Below are 18710 nucleotides of genomic sequence, written 5' to 3'. Positions count from 1 at the left end.
AAATTCCCCAAAAAGAAATGTCTAGGGCCAGATGGCTTCACATGTGAATTTGTACCAATCCTGCTCAAACTCTTCAAAAAAGTTGAAGAGGAGGGAAAGCTACTGAACCCAGTCCATGAAGCCAACATCACCCTAATACTAAAGCCAGACAATGATACTACAAGAAAAGAAAATTACAGACCAATCTCATTAATGAATATAGATGCAAAAATCCTAATACTTGCAAATGGAATCCAGCAACACATTAAAAGATCATACATCATGACCAAGTTGGTTTTATTCCAGGTATGAAAAGATGGTTCAACACAGGAAAATCAATTAATGTAATACAAAACATCAATAAATCAAAGGAGAAAAAACACATGATCATCTCAATTGATGCAGAAAGGGCATTTGACAAAATTCAGCATCTGTTCTTGATAAAAGCACTTCAAAGGATACGTATAGAAGGAAACTTCTTCAACATGATAAAGGGAATATATGAAAAACTCACAACAACATAACCAATGGGGAAAGAATGAAAGCTTTTCCTCTATGATCAGGAACAAGACAAGGATGCCACTGTCACCACTGTTACTCAACAGTGTGTTAGAAGTTCTAGCTAGAGCAATTAGACAAAGAAAAGATTAAAGGTATCCAAATTGGAAAGAAAGAAGTAAAACTTTCACTGTTTGCAGATGACATGATCCTATATGTAGAAAATCCAGAAAAATCTACAGCAAAGCTACTAGAGCTAATAAAGTTCAGCAAATTGACAGGATACAAGATCAACATGCAAAAATCAATAATATTTCTATACACTAGTAATAAGCAATCTGAGGAGGAAATAAAGAAGAAATCCCATTTTTGAAAGCAACCAAAAGAATCAAATATTTAGGAATAAATTTAACCAAGGACATAAAAGGCTTATACACAGAAAACTACAAAAAAATGTCTAAAAGAAATCAAGGAAGACCTAAAAAAAATTGAAGAAGATCCTGTGTTCATTGATTGGAAGACTAAATATAGTTAAGATGCCAATACTACCCAAATTGATTTACAGATTCAATGCAATACCAATTAAAATCCCAACAACTTACTTGGCAGAATTAGAAAAGCCAAAAATGAAATTTATTTGGAAGGGCAGGGCACCATGAATAGCTAAAAACATCTTGAGAAGGAAAAATGAAGTTGGAGGTCTCACATTACCTGTCTTTAAAGCATGTTACAAAGCTACAGTGTTCAAAACATCATGGTAGTGGCATAAAGATAGATGTATTGACCAGTAGAATCAAATTGAGTGTCAGAGGTGGATCCCCTCACCTACAGACAATTGATCTTTGATAAGGTCAACTCAACTCAAGTGGGACAGAGCAGGATCTTCAACAAATCAAACTTGGAGAACTAGATATCCATATCCAAAAGAATAAAAAAGGACCCCTCACATCTTATACAGAAATTAACTCAAAAGGGAACAAAGACAAGAGCATTAAAGCTAAGACCATAAAATGCTTAGAAAAAAATGTTGGGAAATATCTTAAGGATCTTGTGATAGGAGGTGGTTTCATACACCCAAAGCATAAGCAATGAAAGAAGAAATAGATAAGTGGGATCTCCTCAAAACTGAACACTTTTGCACGTCAAAGGACTTTGTCAGGAAAGTAAAAAGGGAGACTATGCAATGGGAGACAATATTTGGAAATCACATATGAGATAAGGGTTTAATATTGAGAAAATATAAAGAGATACTAGAATTCAACAACAAAAGACAATCCAATTGGAAAATGGGCAAAAGATATGGATAGACACTTTTCCAAAGAGGGAATACAAATGGCTCAAAAGTATATGAAAAGTTGCTCAACTTCACAAGCAATTAGGGAAATGCAAATCAAACCACAATGAGATATCATATCACTTCTACTAGAATGACATGTGTGTGTATATACACACACACACACACACACACACACACACACACACACACATGTATACACACACACACATATATATATAAACAAAAAACTACAAGTGCTGGAGAGGATGTAGATAAATAGGTACACTTATTCACAGTTGGTGGGAATGTAGAATGGTGCATCTGCTCTGGAAGGTGGTTTTGTGCTTCCTCCAGAAGCTAAGTGTAGAATTGCCATATAATCCAGCAATCTCATTACTAGATATATACCTGGAGGAACTGAAAGCAGGTACATGAATGGACATTTGCACACCAATGTTTATAGACGCATTATTCACAATTGTCAGGAGATGGAAAGTGCCCAAGTCTCTGTCAGTGGATGAGTGGGTAAACAAACTCATATATACATACAGTGTTGTATTATATAGCTGTAAGACAGAGTAAAGTCATGAAGCATGTAATTATATGGATGAAACTTGAGGACATTATGTTGAGTGAAATAAGCTAGAAACAAAAGGACAAATACTGTATGGTCTCACTAATGTAACTTAACTATAATGAACAAACTCAGAGAGTTAAAGTTGAAAACACAGGTTATCAGGAGATAGGAAGAGGGTAGTTTGGGCACTTGATGCTGAAGGAGTACAGAATGTTCAACAGGATTGATTTTAAATTTCCAGAAATAGATAGCACAATACTATGTGATGGTGGCACAACATTGTAAGTATAATCAACAAAGCTGAATGTGAGTATTGTTGAAAGAGGAAAGCTAGGAGCATGTATGATACAAGAAGGAAAGACAGAGGATAAAGACTGGAACTGTATAATATAGTGAAATCTAGAGTGAACAAGGATGGTGATTAAATGTACAAACATAAGAAAGTTTTTACTTGAGGAAGAAAAATTGAATGTCACCATTTCAAGGTGAAAAATGGAATAGTGTACAGAGAAAATACATTTAATGCAAACTAGTGTCTATGGTTAATAGTAACATTGTAGTGTTCTTTCATTAATTGTAACAAAGGCAATTTAGCAAAGCCAAGTGTCAATATAAGGGGGATTTAACCAAGGGATATGGTATTCTTGTTGCTGTTTTTGTTTCTTTTTTCTCTTTTCTCTTTTTCTTTCTTTGCTGAAGAAATTGCAATTTTCTCACACAGATTGTGGTGGTGAATGCATAAACTGTGATTATACCAGGAACCACTGATTGTACACTTAGGCTGGATTGTATGATGTGTGACTAAAACTGTTTGAAAAATAAACAGAGGGATAGAAGTGCTGAGAAGAGGTGAAGAGAGATATATATCTATTCACTGTTGGTGGGGAAGTGAAATGGTGCAGCCCCTCTGGAGGGCAGTGTGGTGTCCACAGCAGGCTAAGTATAGGATTGCCATATGACCCTGCCACCCCATTATTAGACTAAGACTTGAAATAACTGAAATCTGGGACACAAATAGGCATTTGGACACTAGTGTTTATGGCAGCATTATTCATGATTTGCAATGGATGGGGGTGGTCTAAGTATACATCAAATGATGAATGGAAAGGCTAATTATGGTGTATACATACAATGGAATATTCAATAGCAGCAGGAATGAATGAAGTCCTATGGTATGCAACTAGGTGAATGAACCTTGAGGACATTATGTTGAGTGAAATAAGCCAGAAACAAAACAACAAATAATGTACGGTCTCACTAATATAAACTAACAATAAAGAGCATACTGTGAGAATTGAATTCCAGTGCACAGGTTAACAGGAGATAGAAAGTAGGCAAAGAATGGGCAATCAATGATTAAGGAGTACAGAATGTTTAAATTAGGCTCATTGTAATGTTTCCTAGATTGTAAGCTCTTACAGCAGTTACACCTATTCCTAAGTTTTAACTCTTATTTCTAAATTCTGAGATGCTGTGCTCTGTGTATATAACCTTGTAGATCCCTGGAATATTGAGAATCTGTGTGACATCTGAGACTCAGAGTTAGAGTTCTGCAGTTCTGGAAGTCAGCATTACTCCATTCAGCAACTGTTAAAGAAGCTGAATAAGAGGTCAGATTCCAATTAGAAATATGAATGAACTGGACCTGGTTAGGACTAAGATAACTCAAAATAGGATAAAGTATATTTCCTGCATTTTGGAACTTCAACTCCTATGTGAGACCAAATGTTTAGTTGGTCCAAAAAATTTTAACTCAAATTTTATTGAGATATATACACCTATCATGCAGTCATACAAAGTGCACATTCAATTGTTCACAGGACCATTATATAGTTGTGCGTTCATCACCAAAATTAATTTTTGAACATTTTCATTACCACACACAAAAATAATGAGTAAAAATTAAAGAGAAAAAGAAAAACTAAGTAAAAAAGAATACTGCATACTTTTTTTTTGCCCACAATTTTCTACTCATCCATCCATACACTGGACAAAGGGAAGTGTAGTCCATATGGCTTTCCCAATCACATTGTCACCTCTCATGATTATATTGTTATACAATCGTCTTCAAGATTCAAGGGTTCTGGGTTGTAGATTGATAATTTCAGGTATTTACTGCTAGCTATTCCAATTCATTAGAACCAAAAAAGGGTTCTCTATATTGTGCATAAGAGTCCCCACCAGAGTGACTTCTGAGCTCTTTTTGGAATCTGTCACTGAAGCTTATTTCATTTCCTTTCACATCCCCCTTTTGGTCAAGAAGATGTTCTTCATCCCATGATGCCAGGTTTAGATTCCTCCCCAGGAGTCATATTCCATGTTGCCAGGGAGATTTACTCCCCTGGCTGTCAGAGCCCTTGGGGGGGGGGGCAATGATTTCACCTGCCAAGTTGCCTTAGCTAGAGAGAGAGGGCCACATCTCAACAACAAAGAGGCATTCAGGAAGAGACTCTTAGACACAATTATAGGCAGGCCTAGGAAGTCTTCCCAAGAGCAAGTCCCATGGTAGAGGGCTCAGGCCATCAAACCTCCAGTCCCCTATCTGTGAGCACATCAGCAACCATTGAGGTAGGGAAGCTCAACACCGCTGAATTCTTCACCAGTTCCTCAGGGGGACTCTGCATATTTTTTCATTGTTTTTGTTTTTTTTTTTAATTAACCTTTTAAAAATTAACTATTAACTACATAAAAAACTAAAAAATACAATAAAAAACATTTCAAACATATCATAACAAGGGAGTAAGAGAAAGACAACTAACCTAACACAACTACTTTACTTCCAATATGTTCCTACTCTACCCCAAGCAAATAACCTAATATAGTAACATTTCTGTGAACTTGTTCCTACCATATCCACCAAAAATTAACAAACCATAGTCATTCCTGGGCATTCCCAGAATGTTAAATTTACCCACAATAGCTTAGCTGTTCTTATTGGGTTATCATTCCCCCTTCATTAATTGCTCTCTACCTCTAGTTCCCCTACATTCCACATTATAAACCATTTATTTTACATTTTTCAATGTTCACATTAGTGATAGCCTATAATATTTCTCTTTTTTGTGTCTGGCTTATTTTGCTCAGCATTATGTCTTCAAAGTTCATCCATGTTGCCTTATGTTTCGTGACATTGTTCCTTCTTACTGCTGCATGGTATTCCATCATGAGCATATACCACATTTTATTTATCCACTCATCTGTTGAAGGACATTTGGGTTGTTTCCATCTCTTGGCAATTGTGAATAATGCTGCTATTAACACTGGCATGCAGATATCTCTTCATGTCACTGATTTCAGATCTTCTGGGTATATACTGAGAAGTGCAATTGCTGGATCGAAGGGTAACTCTATATTTAGTTTTCTAAGGAACTGCCAGAATGACTTCCAGAGTGGCTGAACCATTATTCAGCCCCAACAATGAATATGAGTTCCAATTTCTCCACATCCCCTCCAGCATTTGTAGTTCCCTGTTTGTTTAATGGCAGCCATTCTAACCGGTGTTAGATGGTATCTCATTGTGGTCTTAATTTGCATCTCTCTAAGAGCTAATGAGTCTGAACATTTGTTCATGTGTTTCTTGGCCATTTGTATTTCCTCTTCAGAGAACTGTCTTTTCATATCTTTTCCCCATTTTATAACTGGGCTGTCTGTACTCTTGTCATTAAGTTGTAGGATTTATTTATATTTGGAAGCTATCAGTCTTTTGCCAAATACATGGCTTCCAATTTTTTTTTCATTGAGTTAGCTGCCTCTCCACCTTTTTGACAAATTCTTTTGAGGTACAGAAACTTCTAAGCTTGAGGAGTTCCCATTTATCTATTTTTTCTTTTGTGGCTTGTGCTTTGGGTGTAAGGTCTATGAAGTGGCCACCTAATATAATGTCTTGAAGATGTTTCCATACATTATCTTCTAGGAGTTTTAAGCTGCTGTTTTTTATATTGAGATCTTTGATCCACCTTGAGTTAATTTTTGTGTAGGGTGTGAGGCAGGGGTCCTCTTTCATTCTTTTGGATATGGATATCCAACTCTACCAGCCCCATTTGTTGAACAGACTGTTATGTCCCAGTTCAGTGGCTTTGGGGGCCTTATAGAAGATCAGTCAGCCATAGATATGGGGGTCTTGCTCTGAATTCTCAATTCAATTCCATTGATTAATATGTCTGTGTTTTTGCCAGTACCATGCTGTTTTGACTACTGTGGCTTTATTATAAGCTTCAAAGTCAGGGAGTGTTAAGTCCTCCCACTTTGTTTGTCTTTTTTCGGGGTGTTTTTAGCAATTCAAGGCATCTTCTCTTTCCAAATAAATTTGATAACTAGCTTTTCCAAGTCTGCAAAGTAGGTTGTTGGAATTTTGATTGGGATTGCATTGAATCTGTAGATGAGTTTGAGTAGATTGACATCTTAATGATATTTAGCCTCTGTATCCATGAACATGGAATATTTTTCCATTTTTAGGGTCCCTTTCTATTTCTTTTAGTAGAGTTATGTAGTTTTCCTTCTATAGGTCTTTTACATCTTTGGTTAAGTTTATTCCTAGGTACTTGATTTTTTTTTAGTTGCTATTCAAAATAGTATCTTTTTCTTGAGTATCTCTTCACTTTGTTCATTTCTAGCATATAGGAACATTATTGACTTATGTGCCTTAATCTTGTATCCCGCTACTCTGCTAAATTTATTAGCTCTAATAACTGTATCATTGATTTCTCAGGGTTTTCCAGATATAAGATCATATCATCTGCAAATAATCACAGTTCTGCTTCTACTGTTCCAATTTGAATGCATTTTATTTCTTTGTCTTGCCAGATTGCCTGGCTAGCACTTCTAGCACAATGTTGAATAACAGTGGTTACAGTGGGCATCCTTTGTATCATTCCTGATCTTAGAGGGAAGGCTTTCAGTCTCTCACCATTGAGTACTATACTGGCTGTGGGTTTTTTATATATGCTCTTTATCATATTGAGGACATTTCCTTTGATTCCTACCTTTTGAAGAATTTTTATCAAAAAGGGATGTTGGATTTTGTCAAATGCTTTTTCAGCGTCTATTGAGATGATCGTTTGATTTTTCTCTTTTGATTTGTTAATGTGTTGTAATACATTGATTTTCTTATGTTGAACCATCCTTGCATGCCTGGAATGAACCCCAGTTGGTCACAGTGTATGATTTTTTTAATGTGTCTTTGGATTTGATTTGCAAGGATTTTTCTGAGAATTTTTGCATCTATATTCATCAGGGAGATTGGCCGGTAGTTTTCCTTTTTCGTAGCATCTTTGCCTGGTTTGGTATTGGATTGATATTAGCTTCATAAAATGTGTTAGGTAATATTCCATTTTCTTTGATGTTTTGAAAGAGTTTAAGTAAGATAAGTGTCAGTTCTTTTGGGAAAGTTTTGTAGAATTCCCCTGTGAAGCCATCTGGCCCTGGACATTTATTCATGGGAAGTTTTTTGTTGACTGATTGCATGTCTTTGTTTGTGATTGGTTGGTTGAGGTCTTCTATTTCTTCTCTGGTCAGTCTAGGTTGTTCATAGGTTTCCAGGAAATTGTCCATTTCCTCTACATTATCCAGTTTGTTGGCATACAGTTGTTCATAGTATCCTGTTATAATTTTTTTAATCACTTTGGGATCTGCAGTAATGTCACCTTTCTTATTCATTATTTTGTTTATATGGGTCTTCTTTTTGATTTTGTCAGTCTAGCTAGGGGCTTGTCAATCTTGTTGATCTTCTCAAAGAACAAACTTTTGGTGTTATTTCTTCTTTCTATTGTTTTTCTTTTTTTGTTCTCTATGTCATTTATTTCTGCTTTAATCCTTGTTATTTCTTTTCTACTTGGTTTAGGATTGGTTTACTGTTCATTTTCTAGCTTCTTCAGTTGATCCATTAGTTCTCTGATTTTAGCTCTTTCTTCCTTTTTGATGTATGCATTTAGAGCTATAATTTTCCCCTCAGTACCACCTTTGCTGCATCCCACAGTTTTGATATGGTGTGTTTTCATTTTCATTCATCTCTATATACTTATCAATATCTCTTGCTATTTCTTATTTAACTCACTGAGTGTTTAGGAGTGTGTTGTTTAAGCTCCCGGTATTTGTAAATTTTCTAAGTTTCTGATGGTTATTGACTTCTAATTGTATTCCATTGTGGTCAGAGAATGTGCTTTGAATAATTTCCAAAAAAAAATTTATTGAGGCTTGTTTTATGTACCAGCATATAATCTATTCTAGAGAAGGTTCCAAGAGCACTAGAGAAGAATGTGTATCCTGGTGATTTGGGAAGTAATGTTCTATATATGTCTGTTAAATCAAATTAATTTATCAGATTGTCTAGCTTTTCAATTTCCTTATTGGTCTTCTGTCTGGTTGATCTAGCTGTAGCAGAGAGTGACATGTTGAAGTCTCCCACAATTACTGTGGAAACATCAATTGCTTCCTTTAGTTTTGCCAGTGTTTGTCTCATGTATTTTGTGGCAACTTGATTGGGTGCATAAACAATTATGATTGTTATTTTTTTCTTGTTGAATTGTCCCTTTGGTTAGTATGTTGTGGCCTTCTTTGTCGCTCATAATATTCCTGCATTTAAAGTCTATTTTCTCTGAGATTAATATTGCTACTCATGCTTTCTTTTGGCTTAGCTTGAATGAAATATTTTTTCCATCATTTCACTTTCAATTTCTTTGTGCCCCTGTGTCTAAGATGACTCTCTTGTATGCAATATATTGATAGTTCATAGTTTTTAATCCATTCTGCCAATCTGTATTCTTTAATTGGGGAATTTAATCCATTTACATTCAACATTATTACTGTGAAGGCATTTCTTGAATCAGCCATCCTATCCTTTGGTTTATTTTTGTCAGATATATTTTTTCCCTCTCTCTCTAAATGTCCTTCAATGTACCCATACTGAATCTCTTTAGTACTGAACCTTTCTCCACACCTCTCTCTCCATTCTTTGTTTCTCTGTTGGTAGGGTTCCCTTTAGTATCTCAAGAAGGGCACGTCTCTTGTTAGCAACTTCTCTCAGTGTTTGTTTGTCTGTGAAAAATTTAAGCTCTTCCTCAAATTTGAAGGAGAGCTCTGCTGGATGAAGAATTCTTGGCTGGCAATTTTTCTCTCTCAGAATTCTAAATATGCCATGCCACTGCCTTCTCACCTCCATGGTGGCCGCTGAGTAGCCACGCTGCTGAGTAGCCACTACTTAGTCTTATGCTCTTTTGTTTGTAAGTGGTGAATTGCTTTTCACTTGCTGCTTTCAGAACTTGCTCCTTCTCTTCAGTATTTGACAGTCTGGTCAGAATATGACTTGGAGTGAGTTTATTTGGATTTATTCTAGTTGGAGTTCACTGGACATTTATGATTTCTGTATTTATGATGTTTAGAAGGTTTGGGAAGTTTTCCCCAACAGTTTCTGTGAGCACTCTTCCTAGACCTTTTCCCTTCTCTTCCCCCTTCTGGAACACCAATGACTCTTATATTTGGACATTTTATATTATCTATCATATCCCTGAGGTCCATTTCAATTTTTTCAATTTTTCTCCATTCTTTCTTTTGTTCTTTCATTTTCCATTCTGTCACCCTCAAGATCACTGATTCACTGGTCAGCTGCCTCTAGTCTTGTACTATGAGTATCCAGAATCTTTTTAATTTGGTTGACAGTTTATTTCCATGAGATAACCTATTTTTTCATTTATTCTTGCAATTTCTTCTTTATGCTCTTCTAGGGTCTTCTTCATGTCCTTTATATCCTGTGCCATTCTTTCATTGCTTGTCTTTAGTTCTTTGATTAATTGCTCCAATTACTGTGTCTCCTCTGATCTTTTGATTTGGGTGTTTAGGATTGGGTTCCCAGAGGCTGGGACTGCAAGCTGGTTAAACTCAGTAACTCCCAGATGTCATCCCTATGATACAATCACCTGAGAAACCATTTAAAAACATTCTTAGGCCCTCACCCCAAGCGAATATGATTCTATATATTTGAGATGGGAGCCTAAAGTTTCCCAGATAATCCTGATTCTGATGATGCCGTTTGGAAGCTACTGGTATAAATATTACTACTACTGATAATTACTACCAGCTATTGAGGGCCTGCCACATACTAGGTTCTGTTTTAGATACCTAACATATATTGTTACATTTAGTTCAATAGCAAAAGGGAACTGTGAATACCAGGTGAGGAAGTTAAGTAGCTTAGTGGAGTGGAGCGTTCACCCCCCACTGAAAGGAATCAAAATGAACAGGAAAAGCCATCTTCACTTAGAGGCAACAACTTTTCAATTACCTGTGGAGATATGAAAAATGTGATCAACACATTAGAAGAAATTTTTTTTAAATGATGTCATGCTTAATCATGAAAACAGACCAAAAAGGGAAAAGCCTTGGGGGCAACAAAGAGATAGGAAGCATTTGCTTCTCAAAACTGATCCAATCCTAGTCAAATATAGGTTGGGTCCAAGGATTTTACACTGTACCAGAATGGGTCTGAATTCCAAGCATTCTCTCTCCTCCATTTCCAACTTAGGCTAAGACCCGACCCAAAACAGACCTACACCTTCTAGGTCTGTGTACAAAGATTGGCTTTCTGAACGTCCAAAAGCTCATGAAGACTCACCAGATCAATCTGTTGAGAATAAGACTGTCCAAATTACAGTCTTAAGACTAGTCTTAAGTATTCACCATCATCTTAAATGTAATGATACCCCAGATATAACCCTTACTCATTTTACATTTCATTTTCTGCTTATGTTTTGTTGTAAGCATGACTTTTTGTCTGTATTACTGACGTTGTTAAGCGAGTCTCCTAGAAAGCACAATGTCTGTATAATAGAGTAACTAGCAGTGGCATATCCAGTTACAAATTCATAAATGTCCAATAACAATTCCCATATTACATCATAAATGTTCTTTGGTAATGATGATATATGTAACAGAAGAAAAGCACCATTACATATTGCATTCAATTAGGATCATGAAGGCCTTGAAAATAGTACAATATCATTCTGGTTAAAACAGCAGCTCTTTGACAGTCTGATACTCAAATCCCAGGACACCTCATTGTCATCTGACAAAAACCAAGGGTCAGACTAAGCCAGAATTTAGGGATCAGGCTATCTTTTCCTTCCTATCCCTGAAGTGAGTGAAGGCTATTTCTGATTTGCAATGATGTATTTATCAAGGATATGTGTCCTTATTACATTAACCACCTTCATTTAGCAAAATATCAAAGGAATTAAGCTTTTTCAGCCTGACCCATACAGAATGGCCATTATAGCTTAATACAGTATCTAAGAATTAAGAAACAAAAGGAATTATTCTTAAAGCATATTCTCAAGTCACTACACTTCCTTCAATCACCTACTTCCAATATCCTTTCTCTTGATATTCTTATTGTGTCTACTCATGTCTATAAATTCAACAAAATCTGTATCAATTAACATAAATTAGTATCTTTTAGGCAACATCTTTTTTTATTCTCAACTCTAGACCCAATAATCCCTTAGGTCTTGGCATGTAGCATCTCTAGAAATGTTACTTCAATTAAAAAAATTAAACATTTAAGCCATGCTTCTGATAAGTGATGAGAGGGAATATTAAACAGTTGTAATATAAGCATCATTCTAGCTAAAAGGCAGCCTCAGAGATCAGTATCTATAACAACAGGAAAAAAAATCAAAGGCAGTGCACAGCTTTTTAAACTAATGAGATGTTGTTCATGTTACTGTATCCTGGGATCCAAACAATGGCAGCACTAGTTTTCTGATCTTTACACTTCTTTAAAAAAATGTGTGTCCTGTGTCTGTGCACTTACAAAGCTATCTGAAGACACAGCTCATGGACCCTGTTCTAAACATTCAAAACTTTTCCTAGATGGAATCGTATCATGAGACGCAAGTGCCTGGACTACCTACATGTTTTAGTGTCTTTGTAGGAACAAGCTTAACTAGAATGAACCCAGGTATTGGCCATCAGCTAACATAGAGGGCCATTACAAGATACATCTATAGCTTTATTTACTGTAAAGACATGGCTTTTTCTGTATAAGAATTTAAAGAAGTATCTTTTAGGCCTCAGTCCCAGTAAATATTTTTCTTCCCCACCATGACTGGTTTTTTATTTGGACACTAACTCCTCCAACTGACCATGTTTCCTTCTCTGGGTTGCCTATCAGGTATCTGAGAGCCAAATCACGAACTGTATGTACATCATTTTAGGAATTAACCTCATTTGGGGTATTGATTTCAATCAGAAACCAAATTTTCTCATTTACTTACTTTTAACTTCATACTGTATGTTTTTCATAAGTCCTTTTTGGAACATGGTGAGGTAGGAATAAAAAATTAACATAATCATTGGGAAAAAAATAAGGCTACTCAGATTTCCACCCATACTCAGCTAAAGTGTTTCCTTCAAATAGAAAAAAGCCCAATAACATGGATCAATGACTTTCCAGAATAAACTGCAGATAACCTGTAGACTCTTCTTCCCCAACTGTGTAATCCAAGTGGATGGATGGATGTCTTCTGACATCTCACCAGCTCCAGACACACAGGTCCAGTATTAGTCAGGTTTATAAGACCCAGACAGACAAACTTGCCACCCTAGATCTATTGAACGATATTAAATGTGCTACAACCTTTTTGAGAATTGGACATAAACTGTGGAACCAGATCACAACATTTCATTTAATTTCTGGGCATCTATAGACAAGCCCAAGTCCATTCATGAGCCTGAAGTTAAGAACTCCTTTCTAGAAAATGGCAAGCCTCAAGAGCAGCCACTAGAACTCAAATGTGTAGGTCCTGAGAAATACTGCATATTACATGATTTTTCATGTAAGATGTTCAAAGATGGGTTGGGGACCAGGGCCATCTCCTGCTCATATTACTCAGTAATAAAATATCTTGCTTTGCTCATTTTCACTCCCTGTTCATTCTATAAAACTAGTAAACCCTGCCTCACCCATCCTGCTTATCCTAGTTTATTTTTCCTCAGAACACATCCCACTACTTAACATTATGTATTTGTTGCCTGCCTCCAATGACTACAATGGAAGCTCTGTGAGGACAGGGACTTTTTGTTTATGGCTGTGCCTCTAGTGCATTAACAGATGATCAAGTATTTTTTTAATGAATCTCCTACGGGAGCGGTATTGGTCCTTTTCCTATTTCAAGGAACAAATTCCACAAGTGTGGGTGGAAATCCTAGAGGTTCGCAAACTACAGACCAAATTCAGCCTGCTGCATATTTTTGTAAATAAAGTTTTATTGGAAGTCAGCCATGTTCATTTATTTACATATTATCTATTGTTACTTCCACGCTACAAGAGCAGAGCTGAGTAACTGCAATGGAGATCATATGGCCCAGAAAGCCTCAAATATTGACTATCTGACCCTTTACAGAAAAGTTTGCTGATTCCCTATAACATTCATTTGGGCTTTCTTTTCCCAACTAGATTGGAAAACACTCTACGGGCAAGAGTTGGGTCTTACACTCCTTTGTACCTAGAATAAAACAGATGCTTAAAATCAGCTATCTCTACACAAATACAGATTTCCTACTTCCAACATAGTCATTTTTGCAGTTAAATTCAAAGTTAGTATTTTCAACTCTCAATCCATTTCTAAAAAGATCATAACCAAACATTACCTGTTTCAATTTGGAGAACAGAAAAAAGAGGTACTGATGCTTAGTAGTAGTGAACTTTCTAGTTCAAGATCACAATCATGTAACTTTTAAAATGGAAATGTGATTGTGATGTACTAACAATAATCTTCCCTGACACTTTTCAACAAATGATTTTGAAGCAAGCAATAGTTATTTTCTCAATGCCAAAATCACCCTAATGAAGTATTTCTTTTTCATGCCAGGCACATTATGGGTGGATTGAATGGATCACTGTCTTAAATAATTAATTATTCTGCTCAACAAATTTTTGCAAATTACAATTACCTAAAAAGGGGCACTGAAATTTATATTCCTTTGCCAATTCTAAAATATGTTATTTCTCAATCCTTTAAAAAATTATATCCTTTTTGTGATTCTCTGAAAACTTTAATTTGCATAGGTATCACAGTACCAAGGAATTGAAGACTTAACTCTAGGCATAATTTTGGCCCCCTGTTTACAGCAGGTGCAAAGGTGATCAAACAGTATTTTTTCATATTATTGGATATGTCATTTGAAAATGATGCAGGCAATGGACAGAGACAGAACTGAGAAGACAGGGCTATTATTGAATTATCTTTGCTAAGTTATTTTGAATAAGCAACAATATACACAATGATGTACAATTGATAAAACTATTGTTTATTTAGAAAAAAAGGTTACACTGGTAGAATTCAGTGGATAAAAAAATTCTCTTTTAAAAATGTCACTGTGAAACTTTTCCAGATGAAAATTTAGCAATACAAAGCTCCTGTAGCTGTAGAATTAAAACACAATTAACTTCTGAGTCCCCCCCTGCCCCGGATTTGTCTAAAATAATTACAACGAAAAAGGGTGACAAGGGTAAGTGAGTGCTGGTACCTTTTTCTTTTTAAAACAAGTTTTAATGCACACATAATATACAAAATGATTTCTAAGCATTTCATAAGACACTGCTTCCACTTTGTTTTTAGTGGTTAATATTAAAAACAGGCCACTAAATTAAAGTTGTTTTAAAATGAGGTAAATTCAAAAAGGTACAATAATTATTTATTTTCAGTTTCAAACAATAAAAAGAAAGCATTTCAGACAGAAAAAAAAAATACTAAACCCAGGCAATATTCAGTTTATCTAAAGTGAAACTCTGTACACATGTAACCCTATTTGCTTGCTGGGATCTTTAAGCAGCACATTATGCTAAAAATATGGAACAGTTAGCACTTTCAGCCATTTACTGAAAATAAACATGTAGAAACTAAGCAACAATTTAAAATATAGTAATGCACAACTCAACAATTTTAAGTTTTCGGCATGGAGCAATAAAGCGCATAACTGAATAATTTAAGGAGATGCAAATGGGCCCTCTTCATTCATAACTGCTCGGCAATCTACTCAGGAAAGTAAATTTCTGGTCACAGCGGAACAATTTCTTTCCAATCTCACCTGAAAGAAACAAAGTGATTATATTGATAGATAAGAAAGAAGGGAAGGAGGGGAAGAGAAGGAAGGAAGAAGAAAATAAGGGAGAGAAGGAAAGAGGGATGGAAGGAAGGACGGAGGGTTAAGATTGATTTAAGAAATAAAGAAAAGTCAATGAGCCCCATCAATAACAAACGTTTGCATTAAGCCCCCAGAATGGGATGAAACATTTGTGTATTTCTTAATGTCCACTCTTACAAACCATTAAGGATAGGCAGAGTAGGATGACCTAAAAAAAAACTGAACATATAATAATGTATGTGAGAAAGGGATGTGGTGGGAAGGGAGATAAAAATGAAATAGCAATAAATAAAACATTCCACAGAGGCAAGCAGTAGTTTGTCAAAAGTAAACAGAACTTGTAGCAACAAAAAGGAACCTATTTTACAAGATCAACTAAAAAGAAAAAAGAAAAATGACCACATTTTTACAAGGACACATTTTAATAGTGACTTATATTAAGATGCAATGTCTGCTAAATTATAAAAATTGCTTTAAAAATATATTGACTCAGTTATACTCATTTCCCTTCCTTTATGTATTGACATTTTTTCAAATACTGCATATTGAAATAGATTCAAAACATGATCATTACAACATGTGGCAATTTATGTTTGCCTAACATTGTTCTCATTCAAATTTTAAACTAATGCACAATGCATTAAGCTTTATTGATGAAAATACTACATTCACGTATTTGGTAAAACCAGAGCTAGAAGGGGCCTTAGAAAATAATCACACTTGCATGAAATGCCAATAAATAATTTACATATCATTTCTACACAGCATTCTGTTCACACCATGTATAATCTCAACATTACCAATCATAATTGTGGATACACTAATGTTGAACTTACAATTTTAATACTTAATAGTCACTGTTCCTGCCCATCAACTGATGAATGGATAAACAAAATATGGTACACATTCATACAAAGGAATATTCAGCCATCAAAAGGAATGAAGTACTGATACATGCTACAACATGGATGAACCTTGAAAACATGATGCTAAGTGAATTAAGCCAGACACAAAAGGCCACATATTGCATGATTCCATTCATATGAAATGTCCCAAACAGGCAAAATTCACAAAGTTCATTAGTGGTTACCAAGGGCTGTGGGGAGGGGAAACAGGGAGTGACTGCTAACAGGTATGGGGTTTTTTTTAGAGGTGACAGAAATGCTCTGGAATCAGATAGTGGTGATGGTTGCATAACATTGTGAATATACTAAAACCCACTGAATTGTACACTTTAAAATGGTGAAATTTTATATTATGTGAATTCCATCTCAGTTTCAAAAACTGCCAAAAAAAGTCAATGTTCCAATAAAGAGCATCATGGTATCAGTATGGTAGTAACTAGGAGGATAAGAAATGGGTTCTCAATCATGAAGATGTCACATGGGGAGAATTACAAGACAAAGGAAATCTTGGTGAATTATTTAAGGGCACATTAAAGGATAAAACTGCCATTGCTTTTAAAACATGTAAAGATCTTTCCCAGGAACTGAAATTAATTTTTTTTACAAGAAGCCAAAATCCTCAAGCAATATGAGCATCCCCATTTTTTCAAATTTGAGTTCACACACAAAGACAGCCTATCTACATCATTATGGAACTGGTTCCAGGAGGTGATTCCTTTCCTTTCTGAGAAAAAAGGATGAGCTAAAACTCAGTTTTTCCTTAGATGCTGCTTCTGGTATGGTGTTTCTTGAATAAAAAACTTACACACAGGGACCTTGCTGCAAGAAACTGCCTGGAGGTGAAAATAATGTTCTGAAAATCAGTGACTCTGGAATGTCTCGTCAGAGGATGGTGGTGTATATTCATCTTCTGGCTTAAAGCAGATTCCCATTAAATGGACAGCACCAGAAGCTCTTACTTATGGGAGATATCGTTCTGAGAGTGACGCATGGTGCTTTGGCATCCTCCTCTGGGAGACCTTCAGCTTAGAGGTCTGTCCATACCCTGGAATGACAAATCAGCAAGCACAAGAGCAAGTGGAAAGATGATACTGGATGTCAGTCCTTCAGCAGTGTCCAGAGAATATTTATAAAATAATTCTGACATGTTGGGATTATAAACTTGAAAACTACCCCAAATTCAGTGACCTTCAGAAAGAGAGAGCTAGCTGCCATCAAGAATAAAGTCACAAAGTGAAGAAATAGTGCCAAACCCAGCCTCTGGGACTCTATCTTCCAGCAGAGTAATATTTTTCTTCTCATTAACAATGAGTTTATACCACATTACCTGGAACCTTCCTGTAAGGTTATTTTTTAATGATTTTTAAAAAATATGTGCCACTTTAACCACTGTACATAAGAAAGCACCAGCTCTAAATGTAAAGGATCACATTGATCTATCTTTTTCAACCCTAGGATTTTTGATGTTTTCTACTTCAGCCTTAGCTGTCACAGCCTGGTCACAGACACCTAACTTTACTGGTGCTATGAACTGCACTAGTAATACCATGTTTGCATGACACATTCCAACAAAAGGTGGCCTTCCACTCTGCTGAGATAAAATTATATTTGTAAACATCATTTTATATTGGGAATTATTTGTACCTCCTGGCTTTCTCACTCTCTCACTCTTTTTTGGCTAGAAGTAGGCTCTGCTTTATTGCTAAGGTTGTTGTCTCTGCTTTATTGCTAAGGTTGTTGTTTTCCTATGTTCCACCACGCCCTCTTCCTTTGTCAGGGCATCAGAAAACTATGCATAAAATGTCCTCAAAGAGCACACTTTCAAATTTGAGGCAGCTATTTTTTTTATCTTCATTTTATTGAGATATATTCACATACCACACAGTCATACAAAACAAATCGTACTTTCGATTGTTTACAGTACCATTACATAGTTGTACATTCATCACCTAAAGAGGCAGCTATTTTTAAAGGATGTTATAGAGAGCTGTGACAGCAAGATGCAAGTTTGAAAAGAAGGGTGGGTCTGGAGAAGAGAGTAACTAGAGTGGTAATCAAAGCAGAGAAGAAAAGACAAAGGCAAGTATAAAATCAGCCTTATCAAAAGGTATGCCTATATAAACACACAAACACACACAAAACCTAGGAGCAAGGCAGACACGGATGAATTTGACAGTTACAAATCAAATGAACATTTATGAGGAAGAAACAAGTTAGGAGGAGAAAATCATGGGGACAGAAAACCCATTTACACTTTACTCCTTCCTCTACCGTCTACTGCTACCTGGAAATTTTTATTATTAGGTATACAAACACAGCTCCAGAGATACTGCATGTA

General features: G+C 35.8%; 1 pseudogene; it reads left to right on the top strand.

Annotated features, from left to right (window-relative positions):
• LOC119524081 overlaps window positions 1-17609 on the top strand; it is a 90628-nt pseudogene extending 73019 nt beyond the window's left edge.
• Window positions 17610-18710: the final 1101 nt, after the last annotated feature.

The sequence above is a fragment of the Choloepus didactylus genome, chromosome Y (assembly GCF_015220235.1).
Source record: "Choloepus didactylus isolate mChoDid1 chromosome Y, mChoDid1.pri, whole genome shotgun sequence".
Lineage (NCBI taxonomy): Eukaryota > Metazoa > Chordata > Mammalia > Pilosa > Megalonychidae > Choloepus > Choloepus didactylus.
Note: the sequence above shows the minus strand (reverse complement) of the source record. Positions and strands in the feature narration are given on the sequence as shown.